Below are 22,212 nucleotides of genomic sequence, written 5' to 3'. Positions count from 1 at the left end.
TTGTCATTTTGGAGCTTGTTTTTATTTGCATATGTTTCCATAGTGACAGACTTGTCATAGAAGTAGACAGTGACTTTAGAAGGAAGAGCAACATCTTGATCAGACCTGCTACCAATTTGAAAACAGAAGATGCTATATGGTTAGCTAGGTAAAATATATTGGTGGAGTAAAAAAAAACAGAACAAAACAAAAATAGTAGCAGGTTTAGCAGCAGCTGTAGGACACTGTTTTTTTTTTCTATCCCTTTAGATCTGTTAAAGTGCAAGGATCTGAACTGAAAGAAAGGTGGGGAAAAAACGCAAAGAAGGATAGCAAGGGTTAATGGATGGGAAAATGCAACATCCAATTTGGTTGCCTGAAGACAAGGCCACTCTGGCCAAGGACCTGCCAGCAGTGCCAACTTCTGTTTTGAAGCTGCAGAAGAGTACAGAGGGAAGAGAAAGCTGTGAAGGGAGAAGCCAAGTAGGGTGAGAAGCTAGTTAACATATCCGGGTCAGCTGCATGAAGGAAGAACTTCACTTGAAGAACCATCAACTGTTGCTGTGGTGCTGTCAAAAAGAGAGGGGAATTCTCTTTCTTGTCAGGAGAAGGAGGACTGTGAAGGAGGCAGGAAGAACCCAGTGTGACCGACTAACCACACATGCACATGTGAACATAAGCTCTGACAGTAGCATAGCCAGGGGGGCAAAATGGTAAGTACTGCAGATACCGCAATGCACCATTGAAGTGGCCCCACCCACTTGCCATCAGAACCATGCCAAGCAAAGGCTCCTTGTCTCTAGTGCTTTCTGCAGCTTGTGACTTGACTCTTGCCTTTGTTCCTGCCTCCTGTCTTGCTTCTTAATCCTGGCTCCTGCTTTGATTCCTCAGTCCTTCTGTCTGTCAGAAGAAGACTTCTGTCTTCTTTCCCAAATTCTTGATCCTAATTCCTAGCTTCCAAATTCCCAATTCCTGGCCAATTCCTGGTCCTTACTTTTGACTCTTCTAAGGTTGCTGCCCACAATCCAGCTGTTGTGGGGCTTACTTACAAACGCAGGAGCTCATTTATTTAATTGTGTAACCTACATATCACAGAGACGACTGTGCCGCTCTCATGTAAGCACAAATAGTAATTGACATAAATGAAGAAGGCTGGTATAAAACTCACGCTTGTAATAACCTTATTGTACACTTCCTGGCACCAGCTGGTACTGCTACAGACTACATTATGTTGGTTTTTATTCCTGTGCTGTTAACAAGCGCCAACTACACACTTGCCACTTAAAGATGTACAGTGAAAAGCCCCGTCTCTTTCCCTGGCACAGCTGTGCGGGTAAAGAGGGAGGCTGAGTATCTCAATCCTTGAACAGTAAATTTGCAAGGAAATCTGAAAATAATTTGAATGCCATACAATTGCTTTGCTGAGACAACAGGAAAAATGGCAACTAAAGCTCACTGGAGACCCATTTGTTTCATTTGTGTTTACAACCATTCATTCAGAGCGCTCCACAGCTGAGCTTCAATATTGGAACATAAATTAATTTACTGCAATTCTGATGTGAGATGGAAAGATTAATGTAATGTGTGTCCAAAGGGAATTCCCACTAGTTGCTGTTTGGATGAATCCATAGAAACCAGGCTTTCGCGTGTTGTACTGCTGCAGCTCTGATGCCTTAGCAACAGAGCTGATCTACTCTGCATTGCTTAACTGAAACCCAGTAGACATACAAATAATAAATAGTCACACTGGTCCACTAGCAAAAATGCAGAGAGTTCTTACAATGGGAGGTAATACCATTTTCTGCCATTTGAAGAAGGGACTTTATGTGCATGTGTGCATGAAATGCCCTCCAACCACTAAATAATACTACTTGAGCTTGCTTGTATTGACTCTGTACTTAGAAACATTCATCTCCAGCTTTGCTATGTCAAGACCACTATATCAAGATTACTTCTATATTCTGAATATATCAAGACCACTGCAAGGTGGCCCCTGTTGTCCGCGGGGTTCTCTTCCTGGAACCCCCATGGATACTGAAATCTGCGGATGATTGAATCAGTGAATTATGGCCTTTCAAGCCCTCCTAATGCAACCGGTCATGTCCAGAGGGTGTTCTGAGGGCAGGGGAGGCAGAGTACAGCCGATCCAACCTTCAAAATGCCTGTTTTGGGGGGGGGGGAACAACTTTTAAGGGGAAACAGGAAGTGATGGTTTTTATGCTCTTTATAAGGCATTCTGAGGCTCAGGGAAGCCATGTGTGGCCTCCCCGGCCCTCCAGATGTGACTGGAGCACAACTCTGGTCGCGTTCAGAGGGTCCAGTTGGGGCCCAAGCTGCTGGTTCACATGGATGATGAACATATGGATGATGAAATCTATGGGTACCAAATCCACGGATAACACAGGCCCACCTATATATCAATCTTTGGTTCTGATCTCTGCCTTACAAGGGGCCCATGTACAATGAGTCTGACAACCATGGATTTGACTTACCACGGATGCCAGCAGATACCAGGGTCCAATTTTAAATCCCTTTAAACACACAAAAAGCACCAAAATCAGGTTTCCTAACTTTTCACAGCCAAAGTGCACTGTTTCCAAGCCTCTACAGCTATTTTTAGTCCTGAAAGACCCACTTCTGGGGTCACACAGAGGTTCCTTTCATGATGCATTCTGGGGTGAGGCAGAAAGGAACCGCCGTGCGACCCGGAAGAGGTAGGAACCAGATTCTGGTGCTTTTGTGTATTTAAAGGAATTAATCAGACCCTGGTATCCGTGGATTTGGTATCTGTGTGTGTGTGTGGAAGGGGGGGGGGTCCAGAACAGAACTCCTGTGGATACTGGGATCCAAATCTCTCGTTTTATATTTAAAGAGCAGTAAGCAATTAATGGCCCATCTCAGGGCCTGCACAAAATGTGCCACTAGAGTATTCTTGAGGTAGATAAAAACCACTCTAATTTCTCATGAACGTGCTTCAGAATGTAACCTGAGGAAAATATAAAAAAAAAAAGCCAGATTGTAATTATGCTTTGCTCAACTCTTGGCACACATTCTATTTGATGCATCTTTTGATGCTTGACTGCTCTGGCACACTTCCAAGTGCCCATGCCTTCTAGGAATTTTGGCTTTTCAGTGGGAGAAAAGCAGGCCCCATACAAGAGGAATATATTTTATTTGAGGCATCTGATCTCATTTCGGGAAGCAGGAAAGTGCTTTTAAAAAAAAAAACTGCCCTCAAAATCCTTTAATCTAACAACCCTTGAGGTACAAATACTTCATGTTTCTGAGTAGTCACATGCTGTGATTGCTCTATTCAAACAACAATGAAATGTAAAAAAAAATGAACTGCTGTGGAAGCAAGTCATTAGAACAGTGACAAAACCTAGGGCAAATAGCTTCTTTGTTTGCAGTGTTTTCTTCCCATAATGTTAGACGTTTTGGTCAGACACTTATTCAGTCTGTATTTAGACCATCCACATCATGTGATATGGTGTCAGAAGTAAATTGTGATCTACTGGTACAGGGCATAGACCAGTGGTTTTCAACCTGTCTGCCGCAGCACAGTGGGGTGCAGCAAGTGGTCTGAAGGTGTGCTATGGGAGTTTGGCAGATGTTCATTTACAAGTAGGGCCATTGGGGGATGTGGGGCCCCCCACCAGCAGCATGGTGTGTCTCTTCAATTGTAAAAAAAAAATAAAAAATGATGATGTGCCCTGGAAGTGTTAGTGTCTTGTTAGTTTGCCATGAGATGAAAAAGGTTGAAAATCACCATTGTAGACCCATGTGGCAGGGAAGAACTACAAACTTCCGGGGTCTTGTAAAAATCTCTTTTCAGTCTCTATCACTACATACAAGGTTTTCCAGAAAAGAAACTGCAAAGGGTGTTAAAACGTTGTTTACTTACCTTTCATTTGCCCCCCTGCCACAACATGCAGTGCGTGCTGTACGCATGATAGGATTGGGCTCTAAGACAAGCCAAATGGGGGGGTTTTCTTCCTGCAGTTGGGGGGGGGCTTGCAGTAGGAGCCATTTTCTCTCTGTATGCTGTATCTCCTTAGAGCAGGGGTCTCCAAACCCCTGCCCGGGGGCCAGATGTGGCCTGCAGCAAGCCTCTTTCCAGCCTGCAGCCAACCTCTTGTCCCCTGAAAGCCTCTGGCCCACTCAACTGAACATGACCAGAACTGTGCTCTGATTGTGTCTGGAGGGTGTTCTGAGGGTCAGAGAGGTTGAATGAATGAGCCCATTCATTCATTCATTTATTCACTCATCTAAGTTTCATCTCTAATTTATTTATTTAAATTTTATATTTAAATTTTTTTTCCAGCCCTCCACACCATGCTAAATATTTGATGCAGCCCTCTGGCCAAAAAGTTTGGAGACCCCTGCCTTAGAGCACAAAGGCCTAAAATACCCTGATTCTGAGCCATCCTTGTGCGAAGTCAATCCGTACCACATGACACACCAGCCACAACTGGCTGCCCATCAAAGGTTCTATAAAGTCTCTGTCTTTGCTACCTGCAGGAATAGGTTTATCCAGCAGGCTACAGTACGTGGCCGATGGATTGCATTGGATTGGCTGCTAGATTGGAGAGTCACAAGCTATGCAAGCCTAAGACATTGCAATCAGAAGTGAAAAAGTAATGTTGGAGAGAATTCTTAGGTTCAGGCAGTGGGAGGACATCTGGATTTCTGTACCTGGACCCAAAATAATACCTGATGATTCCATTCACAAATTAAGTTCCAAATGGCTTTGACCACATAGAGTGACCTTGCAGTAGGAAAGTCCATTGAGCAAATCTACTTCATTGAGATTAAAATACTGGCATTAATGGCCATTAACGGGCCACGAAGCTCCAGCTTTACAATATCATGAGTCGGGTCCAGATAAAGTTAATCATTCTTAAGCACCACTGGAGTCAATGAGACAAGTTAGTTGTGACTTACTGGTAAGTCCTGCTGGTTTCTGTAATGCTTAAGCATGATTCTCTGGGTCCAAACTACTGTTAGTAGTTATATACTAGCTATGAATATCATGACCCCTACACTGTCAACATTTAGGACCTAACACTTTTCTGTTTACCCAAGCTTTTGGCAGCACCTGTTTGATGAAACAAAGACAACTAACTACTCAGGTGCCACTAAAATCCTGAGAAAATAAGAAAATTTTAAATTGGCTCCTAAATGTTGACAGCATATGAATAAATCATAATCAATAGTTATATCGTTAGCATATATTGTAAAGCAGAAATATTAACTAATATCTGTACAGATGACCTCTGGTATCCAAGGGGGTATGCATCTGTCATCCGCAGATACTGGAAACCGCAGATAAGGGGGGCTTATCTCAGTGCTATCTCTGTGCCCCCCATGTCCACTACCTGTGTTTATCATTACTGATGCACTAAACAAGAACATTTCTTCCTTTTACCAAACGCTATAAGCATGTATGCTTATAGGAATACAAGCACGCAAGCAGCCTGAATGCTAGAGAAAATCAAGCGAACATTAACAGGAAACTGGAAACGGGGGAGCGCAGAGAACCGTGGATAAGCAAACCTGAAGATACCGGATTTGTGGATACGGGGGTGGGCACATGCCTGTATCTATTTGGAACTGAGAAAGGTGGATTTTTCTTCAACTGGCTGAGGTACTCATCTGATTTATTTTATTTTTAGAACATAGGAAAAGCCCTGCTGGATCAAGTCAAAGGCCCACCTTGTCCTGCATCCCACAGTGGCCAATCAGCTGCCTCTGGCAAGTTCACAAGAAGGTGATAAAGCCATGCCCCTCTCTTATCACTGCTCTCCTGCAGTTGCTACTCAGAGGCACAGTCCCTCTGAACCTGGAGGTAGCACCTGGACATTGTGTTGAGTAGCCATTGATAGACCTGTCCTCCATGAAATTGTGCAATCCCTTTTTAAAGCCATCTAGTCTAGTGGCCATTGCCACGTCTTATGGCAGCAGAATTCCACAAATTATGTACTGTGTGAAAATATATTTCCTTTTGTCTACCCTGAACCTCTGCTTCAAAGAAAGACCCCTGGTTCAGTATTGTAAGAGAGGGAGAAACACTTCTCACTTTCCATGTTCCATGTTCCACTTTCCATGCCATGCATGATTTTGTAGGCCTCAACCAAATTCCCTCTTTGTCACCCTTTTTTCCTAACCAAAAAGCCCCCTAATGCTGTAGCTTTTCCTTGCATGGAAGGTGTTTCAGTTACCTGAATGGAGTATTTTAATACTGTTATAAGCTACCTTAGAGACATATAATTGTTGGAAGGATAAATATGTTGGATGTCCATGTTGGAAAAACCGGTCTTAGCTCTCTACTGCATTGTTGTTGGATCTATCTCAAAATACGTGTGTGTGTGTGTGTGTGTGTGTGTGTGTGTGTGTGTGTGTGTGTGTGTGAGAGAGAGAGAGAGAGAGAGAGAGAGAGAGTATTGTGACAAGAAAACAAGGATGCATTGAAATGAAAGACAATTTCACTTACCCTTTTTTTCATCCTGGGGCCAGCTATAATGCAGTCATCTAAACTACCTCCATCTAGCCTAAAACCACAATCTTCTCAAGGAAAGCTTTGATCTAACTGTGCATTGCTAAGTAGTTTCAAGCATTAACGAATTAACAACAGTGCAGCTCCTTTCCTCTCTTCTAAGTCTGCACTCCGGAACATGAAGCGTTATCTCTTTGACAAGTGGCACCATAGTTATTCAGGGCATCATAATAGAACAGCCTGCTATTAATTCAGTGGGTAAGGCGGCAGCATAAATCCTAGCGGCAAGCAGATAGGCCAGCCAATAGCCATAAAGCTCGTTCTCTGACCTGTCAAGGCAAAGAAGAGCCATCACTAAATTTTCAGGCAAGCATACAAGACGTTGCTTAGTCCTAGGCTGAAACAGAATTAAGAGCTTTAAGGGATGGAAAATTTGAACACAGCCCTCAGACTGTTGACATCTGTTTATATGCCATGATAAATTGCATTCTTTTATATCTCTAAGTAGAATTACCAGTACTCCAACCTAAGCCTGGTTCACCCATGCATACCATGCTTTCTCTAGGTTTTTGAGTGTTTTTGAGCTAACTACTGTACATTGGAAAACATGAAATTTGAGGGATACATTCTTACTGGCATTATAGCAATGGTCAATTCAGACATGCAAGTAATCACTTGATGTTGCAATCATCAAGTGATTAACATGCATGCATAAACTAACCCATAAATCAACCAAATCAAGTATAATAGTACATTAGCAGAGGGTATGTTTACAAGGAGAAAGTTAATGTAATGTGTTTGCTGTAAGATTACTGTGATGAGGCCTATCAAACTCTTTTGCCTCATACAGCCATACTTGATCAGGGTCTGAGAGGCAGGGCTGCCAAGTTGGATGTGCCTGGAAACCTGAGATTTCTGACACAGGACTTGGTAGTATTGCAAGCTGGTGCCTGATACATTCACAAATATACTGGAATGTTCATTAGATGGTTGGCAACCTTCAGTCTCGAAAGACTATGGTATAAGCCTACAGCACCTGATATTCTCAGGCGGTCTCCCATCCAAGTACTAACCAGGCCTGACCCTGCTTAGCTTCCAAGATCAGACAAGATCAGGGATGTGCAGGGTAACAGTTGCATTAACAGACTGACTAAACTTTTTAAAATCATCATCATCATCATCATCATCATCATCTTCTCATGTTATAGGACTCGTGTTGTTCAAACACAGCAACAATCAAACAAGATCTAAGAGGGATTTAACATCCGCCTCCAAATTAAAAATAACAAATTTTGCTTTATTTAAAGTGCTGGCACTGTGGCCAAAAATTGCTCTGATACTGCAGCAGAGAGCTGTTGCAGCAAAATAATTTTTTTTTAAACTAGGCCAGTATTTGCTGAAGAAAAAAAGGTACACATTTCAAATGGAAAATTCTGTTTTAAAAACATTTTGCACCATAAGACAGAAGAATCAGGTCATAGGGCCATCTAGTACAGCTGCCTGTGTCACCAGATACCTCTGGGAACACACAAGACAACAAGAGACCAGCATCTTATTGCCGCTCCCTTCAACCTGGCATTCAGAGGTAGCCTATTTCAAACAAGATGCAGCATGAAAGTGGGAGGCTGTGGTTATTTGAAACAGCATGCCCAGAACTCAAAGACTTCTGGGACATATTTTCCCAGGTGTATTTTGGGGACAGAAGTCTGAGGCATATTTTATGTGGCCGTTACCAAAATGCCAACGCTTGTGGAAGATCAATAATTTTAGAGCTTGAGGGGGGAAAAAATCAATCCCGGTTGTAAGCAGTGAAAAGGATATGCCTTTTTCACACCAGTAACTCTTTCTTCAGTAGCACATGCCCAAGATGCAGTCAATAGAAGCGAGAGCTTCAGACACACACATCATTGTGCCAGGAATGGAATGGCTGAAGATATGTCAGTGGCAGCCGTCGGTACAAATTCCATATGCACCCATGATGCTGAGATATCATTCAATGAGATAATACAATGTTTTGATGTTTGCATGGTGTCAACATGTCAGATCTGATCTGATTCAATTGCCCAGTTACCAGAAGCTGGAATTGGGGTCAAATGCAGCAGAATCTTCTGAAAGGACTCCATTTCTCAAGTCAGTGGCTGGAAATGGCAAACAAAACGCCAAAGAAGCAAACACATTCTTTTGATGGGTGCCTTTACTAAACATTTACTAAACATTAGAATACTCTGAAGTAGAGTACAACATGATATCTTCATCCGAAAAATGGAAAAGGGCAAAGGGTTTTTATTCAGAGTTTGGAGGATCAATACGTAGACTGATATTTGCAGACCAAGCTAGTCATGTTTACAGACAGAACAGCAAAGAAAAGCAGGAGTATAATGGCACTCGGCATAATCCTACACAAGCTTACACAGAAGTAGATCTCATGGACGTTAACAGAATTTACTCCCAAGTAAATACAATGATGCCTGTCACTTTGGCAATTAATGTTAGGTTTCTTTATGGCAAAAATAGCTTAGCCCTTAGAAAAGATTGGTAGGCATCCAATAGTTAACACCATCCCTTACTTGGAGTCTTTAGGTGATTTGTTTTCTCCAGAAAAAGGACCATCATGTATCCTATACTGGGAAGAAAAACCATGAAACAATTGCTGTTGCTATGGCCTTTGCAGCTAATTCAAAATCTAAAATGGCCACTGCATTCTCTTGTTTTGGATTAGTAGCTCTACTTGTCAGTTGCAGCGTCTCTTATAGGATTCTTGCCTGTATTGACTGCCTCGCCACCTCCCTTTGATAACTAGAGAAGCAATTCCTCTTTCTCTCTTATTATTCTGTCTCCACCAGCTGCCACACATTGAATGAACCATCAAGTAAATTCATGCGCCATTTGCAAAATCATGAATATTAACAGTTGATAGAAATGTTCGTTCTGCCATTTGTGGAAATGGCAGATCAAGGGCCCAATCCTATCCAATGTTCCAGTGCAGGTGCAGCCACGCCAACATGCAGGCCTTCTCAAGGTAAGGGAATGTGTGTTCCTTTACCTTGGGCCTGCATTGTAGCTACGTCAGCACACGGAAGTTGGACAGGATTGGGCCTTCAGTCATGGAATTCAGAACAACACTAAAAGTTTGATCGGAGCTGCTGACACTGAAAATATTTCAATGGGTCTTTCTTGGACCCCCACTCACAGAGAGCGAAAGCTTGAAAGACCACTTAGGTTGACATGGAAAGATTAGGGAAAATAGGAGAAAGGCATCTCCTGTTTTATTTTCCCTTGCAAATCACATCCCGCCAAGGCGAGGGGAAAGGCAGGCTGTTGGTGGGCCTCTTGGCAGTTCTGTGGATGGAATGGTCCCCAGGAGCCCCATGTGGCAGCCAAATGAAAAATTCAGCTGCACTGAAGCTGTGCTCATTTCCACCAAGGATTTTATTTGTAGCTTAGCAGTCCCAGAGCTGAGCACAGATGAAACAGACAATCTGTCTTCTTTGATGTTTCTGGGGAGCAAAATAAATGTCAGGGGAATGCTTAAGAGGGAGAAAGATTCAAAATGACTGAAGCCTGAACTTCAAAGAAAGGAGTATCAAAAAAGAAAAAAAAAACATCCCATCTAAAGCAAAAACCAAGACAAAAGACCAAAAGGTTCACCTCAGTTACACTAAATTAGTGTCCGCTTCTGAGCATATACGGAATAGGGAAATCTCTTATGTCTGTTATGCACCTTGAACCCTTGGGACAGGCTGACAAGAAATCTCAACTAGTCACTACATTCCTATCTTTAAGCAACTAACCCAGAATAGTGTTGTTTGTTTCACCATGAAAGAACACGGACACCATTTTGGCATCATGTTCACAGCCAAAGGTGCACGTCGCATCTGTTTCCAGGGTACTGCAAGCCGACTTTCTTCAGAACCCCCCAAAATGGGACTGCATGATGTGCCACTGTAAACTTTTATACACTGAAACCCTTTTGAGTAAACAGGATGATAATGTAAAATATTGCTATTTGTAACTTTCCAATAATTTATATCGGTGTTTCTCAAACTGTGGGTTGGGACCCACTAGGTGGGTCACAGGCCAATTTCAGGTGAGTCCCCATTCATTTTAATATTTTATTTTTAATATGTTAGACTTAATGCTACCATGGTATGTGATTGCACTCTGGGAAATGTTACAGACCTATACTTTTAACAAGCTACCATGTACATTCTTTTAACAATAATAGTAAATGGGACTTACCCCTGGATAAGTGAGGATAAGATTGCAGCCTAGGATTGTAAAAATTTTTCCTGCTTGATGATGTCACTTCCTGTCATGACATCAGTTCCGGTGGGTTCTGACAGATTCTCATTCTAAAAAGTGGGTTCCGGTGCTAAATGTGTGAGAACCACTGATTTATATAATTGTATAAAAGCATGTCTCTGGGTGAAGGCAGTTGATACAAAGCTCGGAGGTTTGTTGAAAAATAGGTTTGGGTTGGACAATACCCATTCCGAGGTATCTGAGAACTCAAGATGTGCTAGTACTATGGTATCAGCACTTGACCTCAGACACTAATGAACTCTGGGCATGTGCAGTAGTCAGGGAAATCAGAGGACACAGTGGGAGGTAGTTTGGCCTGGAAACTACCTGTGCTCTTAGCCTTCTGAGCTCATGTGATAAAGAAAAAGTTATTTCTCTTTGCCCCATCAGTCACTAGAAACAGAATCAATAGTTTGAAATGGACACCAATATTAGCCTGAATTCACCTGAATTAGGGAAGGAGTCTACAGCTCATCTGAAGGGTCCAACAGTTGTGAAATGACTAGTGCAAAGGCTTTCAGAAAGTCCCGGGAGTCATGGAGAGAATGATTGACTGGCTTGGCTGAAAGGATGGGGCTAAATTACTAGGATGTGAGGGGATGGAAGGGGAATGAGAGAGAATGGGGGAAGCTGTTGTTCTCCTTGCCTTGAAGGAGAGCCTGCCTGCACCCTCTCCCAACACCCCAAACACATACTCCCTCTCCTCTGCTTGTCCTGTTACACTGAAAAGATAACTGAGCATCTCCTGAATCCATCTGCTCCCTGGAGAGGAAAGGACATGTGTGCCAGGATATTGCAACTACTGGGGAAATTTTTTTTTTTTTTGGGGGGGGGGGGGATCTCCTGTGGTTCCAGGTAATTGGAGGAAGTGAACTGAGAGTTTAATCTGCTCCTCTGTGTCCTGCTTCCAGTACTCTGGTGGGGCAAGGGGATTTCACCAATATGTCTCCACTACACATAAGTGAAAGACGATCTCCACTGTTTCTGGTAATGATGGGGAGAGCAGCACCATGGCTGTGTATGCAGAGGCAGGTATGAATAGGTTGTATGTGAAGATAAACAAACAACCTTCATGGGTCTTTTGGATTCCAAAGTTTATTTCAATCCCTGATTAAGCGCATGCCAGTTATCTAAATGCTAGTGGCTGATACAGATCGTTGTCTGGGAGTTTCTTTCCTTCAATCCTTTTACTAGCAAAGAAACAAGGCCATTATGGAAATATTGGTCGTTCAAGTATGATTAGACGTTCCCTGAAGACTTACTCAGGCAAGGCAGTGTAGCTTCTACACTCTCCATGAATTCAGCAAGAATTCAATATGTTATTATTAGGCTGCCGTTTGGAAACAAAGTACTCTGAATGATTTGGTTAATTGGCTTAAGCACTGGGGATAATAAAAAGCTTCAGTTAGCCATTGTGAAATGCACTCGTCCTTGTGTGACACTCATTTTTTCCCCTCTCTACGAAGGGATGGGTTTGATGAGGGCAAAGAATGAAGATGTCATGGATCTGGGGGAAGTAGAGAATTGGGAGCATATGTAAGAGCCAGGAGAATGGATTGGTGTGGGGCAGAGATGCCCTTCCAAATGATGCATGCACAAGTAAGTAGCTCTGTAAAGTAAGAAGTGAGAGAATGAACAGTGATGGTACAGTGCTAGCAGGGCACAGTGGGAAGGAGGAGAAATGTAGTGTAGTGGTTCCCAAATGGTGGGTTGGGACTCACTGGTGGGTTGTGACCTGATTTTTGGTAGGTCACATAAGGGTGATGGGAAGATCAGATAACTAATTGCCTTCAAGCCCTGAAGCTATTCAAAAAACAGATAGCTGCTCAATACCCTGCAAAAGTTCAGCTCCTGCAGTTTGCAAGATAGTTCCTAACTGCCGTGCAAGGAACTGAGTTCCTGCAGTTTGCAAGCATGTGTAAATATAGGGAGATAAATGTTTGAGGGTTTTTTTCTGGTTATTTTTACTTGTAAATAAATGAATAAAATATTCTTTCTTTCAAGATCTCCTTTTTAAAAAGTCTAGTAAATCTAGGTGGGTCCTGATAGAGTTTTGTTTTAAAAAGTGGGTTCTGGTACTAAAAAGTTTGAGAACCACTGATGTAGTGCATCATTATCAGTGCTCATCAGAACAAGAATACTGTATTGGCAGTCACTTCTCCACGATCCCACTTCTTTTTAGGGGATGTGCTGTAGCTCAGTGGTAGAGGAACCTGCATTGTATGCACAAAGTTCAATCCCAGGTATCTCCAGGTAAGGCTGGGAAGAGTCCCTGTCTAAAGCCCTGAAGATTTGCTGCCAGTCAATGTAGACAATACTGAGCTAGACCAATGATTCAATTCCATATAAAGGATCTTGATGCTAGTCATGCCTCAGATGAATGAGTGGGTCTCAAGAGAATTGTTCTGCCACATAAAGGCTATGGGTATTCCTTTGAGGACCCTGAACAGCTGCCCAGTAATGCTAGCAAAGGCCACCAAGGAACATCCTTTAGGAACAGAACCCACAATCCATTCCAATGCTATGATTTGATTTTATCAAATGCAAACTTGTAGTAAGGAGAACATAAAGTACTCTCACGGCAGATCTTCTCAGTCCATATTTAGCTTTAAAACCACTTTAAAGCCACAGCTGGATCACAAAATCCAAGATCCCCTGAACAAGTTGCTTCAGCCTTGTACCCAGAAGGCTTAATCAGTTCTCACCAGCCAGGATAACCATAATTACATTTGCCAGTTGTCTTTGTTCTGGAACATTGCCAGGGAGATTACAATAGTCACAACACAACAACAGCACAATTAAATTATCTGTCGTTTGGGTCTAACTTGGAGCACACCCACACAGTACTTGGCCTGGATTGCTTCTCAAGTAAGAGCTTTCAGTACGATAACTTATCCAGCATCGTGAAAGGCACCGAGGCATCAATACACACCACAAGTAGGCAAATCCCTGCTTAGGATTCTGTACTGCGCATTGTTCTTTGCTGTTGTTGCTACATTCCACCCTGGCGGGGTGCAGCTTGTGGCGGCTCGAAGAAGCAGACACTATAATTATGACACGTGAGTGAATAAGCGGTATTAGCTGTTGAAACATTGCTCTCTCAAGAGCACAGCGGAATGGCAAGCTGGGGTGAATGTGTCTGGAAAAGGAAGCATGCTATGGTTCATTTTCCAGGCATGTCAAAATTAGGAGTTTATGGGCACTCAGTGCCAAGCTGAAGTTGATTTAATCAGCATCATACATACTGTACATACTGAATACATTTGAGAGCTGGTGTAGACGGGGTGCAGTTTGCACTCGTTTGAAGAGGGACCATAATGCAACAAGGGCACAAAAATGATCAGAGACAGATAAGTACTGTATATACTGTAGTTAACTATGCACTTAGACATGATACTTGATCATGCTACTCTGTTTCGGTCTGTCCCCCTTTCCTTTTCCTCTGTGGCTTGACCCATTCCAACTGGCACAAAAGATGCTGATGTGAGCCTATTTCTCAGCTGGTTAACCCATTTCTGCCCAGCCCACAGGTGTACACTATTTGATCCCCGTTGCGTAAATGCAACATTGGCCCAGAAATGGCTTAAGGGGATCCAGGGATTTGTTGGCTGTCTTTGTCAAAACCTACAGGCTCAGGGTTTTGCACTGATTCATTGCACAACACAACTGAACATTTCTCTGCAAGATTAAAATGGAAAATGGACAGCAGTTCAGATACCACTTCCCCCTCCCCATGTGATTGTATCAGGAATAGCACATGGGTCACCAGGCCATTTCTGAGAAGGGACACCTCTACACTGTAACTCTTTACAGCTTCCTCTATCTTGACTGTGCAGTTCGCATCAGCTGTAGAAACAGCCCCATGTGAAGAGTCACTTTCTCAAAAATGTTCTCTCTGCAGGCCACCAGGCTGACTTGCATGTTCCTGAAGTGCTCATGTAGGGACCAGGGTTTATCTAAGGGCCAAGCTAGATGTGACATTGAATACACTATGACCTAAGCAGAGACTTGTTTAATAGTAAACCACAACATGTGTAGGGGTCCAATCCATACTGGCATCGTGGTGTGGCAGTAGACAGCATTGCGTCCTTTACCTCTTTCCTGTTTTTCCCTCATGAAGCTACATCCCTGACGTTAACATTTGTTACAATGACATCTTTGAGGACCTTTGGGTCTTCTAGTGGGAAAACCATGCAGAGGTGAGAAAAAGCTCTTAATGATGCATGTAACATTTCATCTAGGCTGGGTTTATGAGGGTGGCAGACAAGTGGAATCCATTTGCCCAGATATCCCCCCACAAACACACATGACACAAAGACTCGGTTGAAAACAGGGCCATGATTTATTGAATTAGAAAGCTGAGCAGCAATTGGTATAAATGCAGCAGGTCCTGACTAAACTCTACCACCTTCAATGCAGGCACCTAACTAGGAGGAGACAGTTCCCTGCCTGAGCCCTCCCTTGGGTAAACTACCCTGGCTCAGAACCTGGTCTTGCCAAAGATGCCCCCAGCTTCTTCATCACCATGGAAACAGGGTCAAGGCAGCTGAATTGTTCTGACTACCCTGAGCTGGGTAATCATGAAGGTGGGCATCGCAATTCCATTCTGGGGTCAAGCCAGGCTGGCCTTGATCAGGGTAGCCTCGGGGGACCAGCACAAGTCTCAACCAGGCCTGTTGCTTACCTGAGGATAGACACTGGCTCCCTACTTCTTCCAATCCCGGACTGCCTTGGGTACTACACGTTGCCCTGGGTACCACACCTTGAGGAGGTGCCAACCCATACCCCCAATGGCATACCTGAGGCAAAAAAAAAAAGTAGTCCTAAGGCATCCTCCTGGATGCCTTAGAAAGACACTTTCTAAAAGGCACCTGGCACCGGGTAGGGAAGTGTTAAAAATGTTTTTGTTTCCAGGTTCCAGATGCCTTAGCTATGCCATTGGACTGAGGCAAACTTTTTGGCTCAGGATATTCCATGGCTGTCAACAGCAGATTTATTTCTGATTTGGCAGCTGTTCTAAGAGTCAATGTTTAGGTAGAAAGTGGACGATAGTAAGATAACAACATCTACCTTGTGCTATTTGAGTGTGTAGAGTACTTCATATGTGTCCTCTTGAGGTAATCCATGCAATGTCTCTGTAAGGGAGTATTATTAACACCATATCAGAGGTGGGGAGCAAAAGGTGAGAGTCTTTCTGAAGTCCCTAGCAAGTTCATGGCAGAGATGACTTTCCAACCAGGAAAATTCTGATTTTCAGCTGTCTCTTAGACCCTTTGCTATACAAGCTCTATGTGACAGCTGCAGTAATCTGTCGGTGAACAAGGCATCAGACTATCTAAAACAGTAGCTATGTCAACCACTCTTGGTCATAGCACACTCCATGTCTAAGTCAACAGACAGCTATTCACCCTGACATTTTCCCTGCTCCCTTTCTTCTCTTGCGGCACAGGACCCAAATGCCGGGGGCAATTCTGAATTGTATCGTCTCTTTGATAAATATGCCCCTAGATAAATCAAAAGCAACCAAGGAAAAATGACAGAAAATGATATAAAGATGTCTGGTGACTCCTCACATCAACTCAGCTGCAATCTTGCAAGCAATGAAAGGTTAAGCAGCAGGGAAAGTGACATGGCCCATCACAACTAGGAAATTTCTCTGCATTTTTTAAAGGAGGCAACCCTTTTCTCTCCACATCTAACAATATTTCACATAACTAAAACTGATCCCCTCTCCTGCAATCCAGACCCATACACAAGATGACATTCTGCCATGTGAATACTATAAATACATAGGAAACTGGTGATCAGCTGGTGTCCGAGTTAAATCTGCGCTGGCTTTGCAGAGCATGTTTCACAGTTGTTAGCCATTTGATTGTGGTTATGAAATGTGCTGTTATGAAATGTCCTGAGCACACAGTCAAGCCAGTCACTGGCTGGTTCTGCTGCTGGTCATAAACTCTTCACAGCAATACAAGTGAGCATCCCAGCACAGTACCATAGTGCTAAACAACAAATACATAAAACCTGTGTCAAACCATACAAACTTGTATCAAGCTGTCAACATGGAAATAAAAGAAAGCCAATAATGTTGCAAAAATGGGTCTGGAAAGGCATTGCCAATCTCCGTCCCTAGGATCAGAACTTAAATACTGAGCCATTCAAATTCAGACAACTGCTTTTCAAGGATAATAAACTTCACCAACAGAGAGCAGTGGTATGGCAGGTGGGAAAGTGACCATGTGAGGAAAAGATCAGGGCAAACAAACATTTAACATAGAGTGGCCACTGAATTTTGCTTCAAGTGAACTGTGAGGCTCAGGTGAAACACCTGCAGGAATTCTGAGGGAATTTAAAACAAGTAGCAAAATACTTCACAGGGGTTGCAAACATCTGTACCTAACTAAGCTGAAGAAAAAAATCATGCCAAATAGCCCTGAAGAATGTCTGCCCAGCTTTCTCTGGTTCATGAAAACACATCCTTTGCCCTGGAATGCCTATGATGGCAGCATGCTCAGGTCATGTGATCAGTACAATGCACTAAACCTGGCTTGCTTCCCCACCATGAGTTGTTGATTGGCAGTTCTTGAACCCACCACACCTGTTATTTAGAGAAGTGGACCTTGTCAGAAGGTACAAAAGCAACTAGCACCTTTCCGCTTACTTCATTCATTCATTCGGGATATCTGTGAATTACTTTTCAATATAACTTTTTCAAAGTAAGCTGTGAGATTAAAAAAAAAAAACCTATATAATCAGTAAAATTTAAACAAATTGGAAAGCTAATCAAAAACCGTGAGAGCAAGATTACAAACAACCTGCAGGAATACAAACTTACCTAGTCTGCTTAGAAGGGGAATGCTCCTAAATCTGGTGTGCTACGACAGGAAGCTAGTTCCAAAACATAGAGGCCACTAATGAAAAAGTCAGTTCTGTGCCAGCCTAACATATGGGAGGTGTTGTCAGAAAATTTTCAGTGACCGGTTTAAGATAGTGAGGAGGTGCGTATGGGAAAAGATACTTCTCTCAAATATCCCCAAACCAGACCATCAGGGGCTCTAAAAGTCATTTACATAGGGCCCAATCCTATGCAACTTTCCAGTGCCAGTGCAGCCGCAATGCCATCCCGAGGTAAGGGAACAAATGTTCCCTTACCTTGAGAAGACCTCTGTGACTGCCTCCCAACCACAGGATGCAGCGCACGCCCCATTGGCACAGTTGCACCAGCACTGGAAAATTGGATAGGATTAGGCCCATATTGCATTTAGCCTGGGAACAAATCAGCAACCAACAGATCACATACAAAATCAGCATTATATTCTTACTACAGTTCACATTAGAAATTAATCTGGTTGTTGCATTCTGAACCACAGTTCTGAACCACAGTCTTCAAAGGCAACACTACACAGAGCACTTTACAGCAGTTCAGCTGGGAAGTTCCCAAAGCATATGCTGTAGTGTTCAAGTTCATTTTATCCAGGGAGGCACATACCTGGAGAATTGGCTGAAGCTAACAAAATGTGGTTTTGGTTACTATGAAATGTCAGCTAAGGGTTGAACTGCTGCAGAATCCAATAGGGTAGAACTCACAGTTATGTTTGCAGTTACCAAACTTGCTTGTTTCCAACTGGAGAGTTGAATTTGAATAAATTGTGGAGGCAGGCCTCTAATTATAATCTAATGTATTTTTTCCTATATGCATCTTGAATAATTCCCACTGTGGAAAAAACCCACAGTTTCATTACACAGCATAATTCACCCAGAACACGTTGCTTCAAAGAAGAAAAACAGCTGTAATGAGATACCATTCTTGCATGCACCCAAGGCAGAGTATTTAAATAAAGGTCAATTTAAATGGCATCCTCCTATTAATACTGTGTCAATTTGATTAAGTTCTGAATTCAAGTTGTTGTAAAAAAACAAAACAAACCACCCCTTCAACGTTACAGCTAAAGAGCAACTGGCCCTTTTATTCCACCTGAAAACAAGAATCAAATGTGGTTTTTTCCCCCTTCCCTGACATCTTCATACTGTAGCGATGCCTAATTTGGATGATTCATTTGACATATATACACAAATGCCAGCAGCGCCAGTTTTGCAGCCGTACAAAGCAGACAGCTTCGATGCTTGCGAGGAGAACGGATGACAAAATAGAGGTAAGAATTCACTTTCCCTTTGTACATTTCTATTCTACACATGCTCAGTTTCCACGGACAAGAATGTGATGGCTTTATTAACAAAAAATTGCAGGTGCCTGCAGAAAGCAAGCCTGGGATGTCTCCAGGCAGCACTTACAGTTTTTGTAGCCGGGCCAAATGAGCTTCTCGGTGAGATGGTTGCCTCCTGGAGCCATAAAGCTGGCAGCGGTTTTGATGGAACAAAACAACCAGCCTGAGAGATCTCCTTGGCAATTCATGCTTAATTTAAGAATCTGGACTGGAGTCATGTGCCCCCCCCCCATTTAGTATGATTAAGACACTGTAAAGGAGAGCTCAAAAGAGACAAATGAATATTCATTTGAGCATGAGTAATAGGAGGGTCTCTTGCACCTGACATAATGGCTAGTGGGGAATCACTGGAGAACGGAAGTATTGTAATAAACATCAGCAGTATATCAGATGTCAAACAATGTTTCGAGGTAGGAACCACTGGAATAATTGACGCTACCTGCCAGGCACAAAGGTGGCATCTAGCTCCTGAAAATCTGAAGAGACAGGTGCTATATCTGCCAGGCTAGCGATAATACTGGAGAACCACGGCTTGATTTGGAGCAGCCAATGGGTAAGTATTTGCAGAAGCAACAACTCTCAGGACAATAGGAGACCCTATGCCAGTGGCTGTCAAACGTCTTCAACTGGCGGCTCCCTTGACTTACTGGGCCATTAGCCATAGCTCCCCATTAGGGATACAATCCTATTAGGGTGGGATTTTTTTTGTGAGTATTCCATGGCTCCCCTGGCTGGTTTTGGTGGCTCCCCAGGAAGCCACGATTCACAATTTGGGAACTACTGCCCTATGCTCTACACTAATTCATCTGTAGTATCCATCATCTTGTCCCTGAAATGCATTCTCTCTCCAAAGTCAATCAGCTAATGAGATGAGGAAGGTGTTTTTTTCTTGGATCTATGGATAACTTTCAATAGTCACTGCATAATCCAGTCTTACCCAGCTCTCACCTTTGAACTGTTCATCAGGTCCACTTCATTTCAGGAGACTTAGGCTGCAGTCCAAACCACACTTTCCTGAGAGTAAGCCCCATTGAACAAAATAGATTACCCTAAGGCAGGGGTGCCCAAAGCACGGCCTGGGGGCCACTTGCGGCCCTTGAGGACTCCTAATCCTGCCCACAGGGAGAGCCCCCAGTCTCCCGTGAGCCTCTGGACTTCTGGATACTTGCTTCAGCCCACACTGGCCCGACACAACTGCTCTCAGAGTGAGGGTGACTGTTTGACCTCTTGTGTGAGCTGCAGGCCAAGGACTCCAACCCCTGCTTGCTGTTTCACATGTGTGATGCAGCAGCGGCAGTGAAGAAAAGGACAGCTTTGCTTTGTGCAAGGCCTTTTATAGGCCTTGAGCTATTGCAAGACCTTCATTCATTCATATAAGTTCCATCTCTAATGTATTCATTTATGTAAATTTATGTAAATTTATTCAAATTTGAAATGCAAACTAATTCTTTTTTTTTTTCCCCCCTGGCCCCCAACAGTGTCAGAGAGATGATGTGGCCCTCCTGCCAAAAAGTTTGGACACCCCTGCCCTAAGGGCACAATCCTAACCAGGTCTACTCAGAAGTTAAGTCCCATTTTGTTCAATGGGGCTTACTCTCAGGAAAGTGTGGTTAGGATTGCAGCCTTAGGGCCCAATCCTATCCATAAGAACATAAGAACATAAGAACAGCCCCACTGGATCAGGCCATAGGCCCATCTAGTCCAGCTTCCTGTATCTCACAGCGGCCCACCAAATGCCCCAGGGAGCACACCAGATAACAAGAGACCTCGTCCTGGTGCTCTCCCCTACATCTGGCATTCTGACTTAACCCATTCCTAAAATCAGGAGGTTGCGCATACACATCATGGCTTGTACCCCATAATGGATTTTTCCTCCAGAAACTCGTCCAATCCCCTTTTAAAGGCGTCTAGGCTAGACGCCAGCACCACATCCTGTGGCAAGGAGTTCCACAGACCGACCACGCGCTGAGTAAAGAAATATTTTCTTTTGTCTGTCCTAACCCGCCCAACACTCAATTTTAGTGGATGTCCCCTGGTTCTGGTATTATGTGAGAGTGTAAAGAGCATCTCCCTATCCACTCTGTCCATCCCCTGCATAATTTTGTATGTCTCAATCATGTCCCCCCTCAAGCGTCTCTTTTCTAGGCTGAAGAGGCCCAAACGCCGTAGCCTTTCCTCATAAGGAAAGTGCCCCAGCCCCGTAATGAGCTTAGTCGCTCTCTTTTGCACCTTTTCCATTTCCACTATGTCTTTTTTGAGATGCGGCGACCAGAACTGGACACAATACTCCAGGTGTGGCCTTACCATCGATTTGTACAACGGCATTATAATATTAGCCGTTTTGTTCTCAATACCCTTCCTAATGATCCCAAGCATAGAATTGGCCTTCTTCACTGCCGCCGCACATTGGGTCGACACTTTCATCGACCTGTCCACCACCACCCCAAGATCTCTCTCCTGATCTGTCACAGACAGCTCAGAACCCATCAGCCTATATCTAAAGTTTTGATTTTTTGCCCCAATGTGCATGACTTTACACTTACTGACATTGAAGCGCATCTGCCATTTTGCTGCCCATTCTGCCAGTCTGGAGAGATCCTTCTGGAGCTCCTCACAATCACTTCTGGTCTTTACCACTCGGAAAAGTTTGGTGTCGTCTGCAAACTTAGCCACTTCACTGCTCAACCCTGTCTCCAGGTCATTTATGAAGAGTCATTTATCCAATTTTCCACTGCTGGTGCAGCTGTACCAATGGGGCATGCACTGCATCTTGTGGTGGGGCAGCAGTCACAGAGGCCACCTTAAGGTATGGGAAAACTTGTTCTGTAACCTTGGGGCTGCATTGCGGCTGCACCAGTGCTGGAAAATTGGATAGGATTGGGCTCTTTGAGTGCAATCCAGGAAATGACTTTGGCCAGCGCAAGTCCCATGCGCTGCCCCAACAGTGACATGAAGTGCTGTAAAGCACTTTTGGGGCAGGGAGAAGGCAGGTGGTGGGTGGCCCATTGGTGGGTGGGGGTTGAGTGAGGGACAGGGCCAGGATCTGGCACTTGTGCCAGATCCTAATCCCGGTCTCAGGCAGCCTGGAGCAGCTCCAGGCTGCTCAGATTTGCACCACCTCTACTCAGATCCAAATAACCCCACTGGGGCTGCCGCAGCTTTGCCCTGGGCTTAGCCACAACCAGCCCCAATCCCACTCTGGATGTGAGG

Source organism: Tiliqua scincoides, chromosome 5 (assembly GCF_035046505.1).
Source record: "Tiliqua scincoides isolate rTilSci1 chromosome 5, rTilSci1.hap2, whole genome shotgun sequence".
Taxonomy (NCBI): Eukaryota; Metazoa; Chordata; class Lepidosauria; order Squamata; family Scincidae; genus Tiliqua; species Tiliqua scincoides.
Note: the sequence above shows the minus strand (reverse complement) of the source record.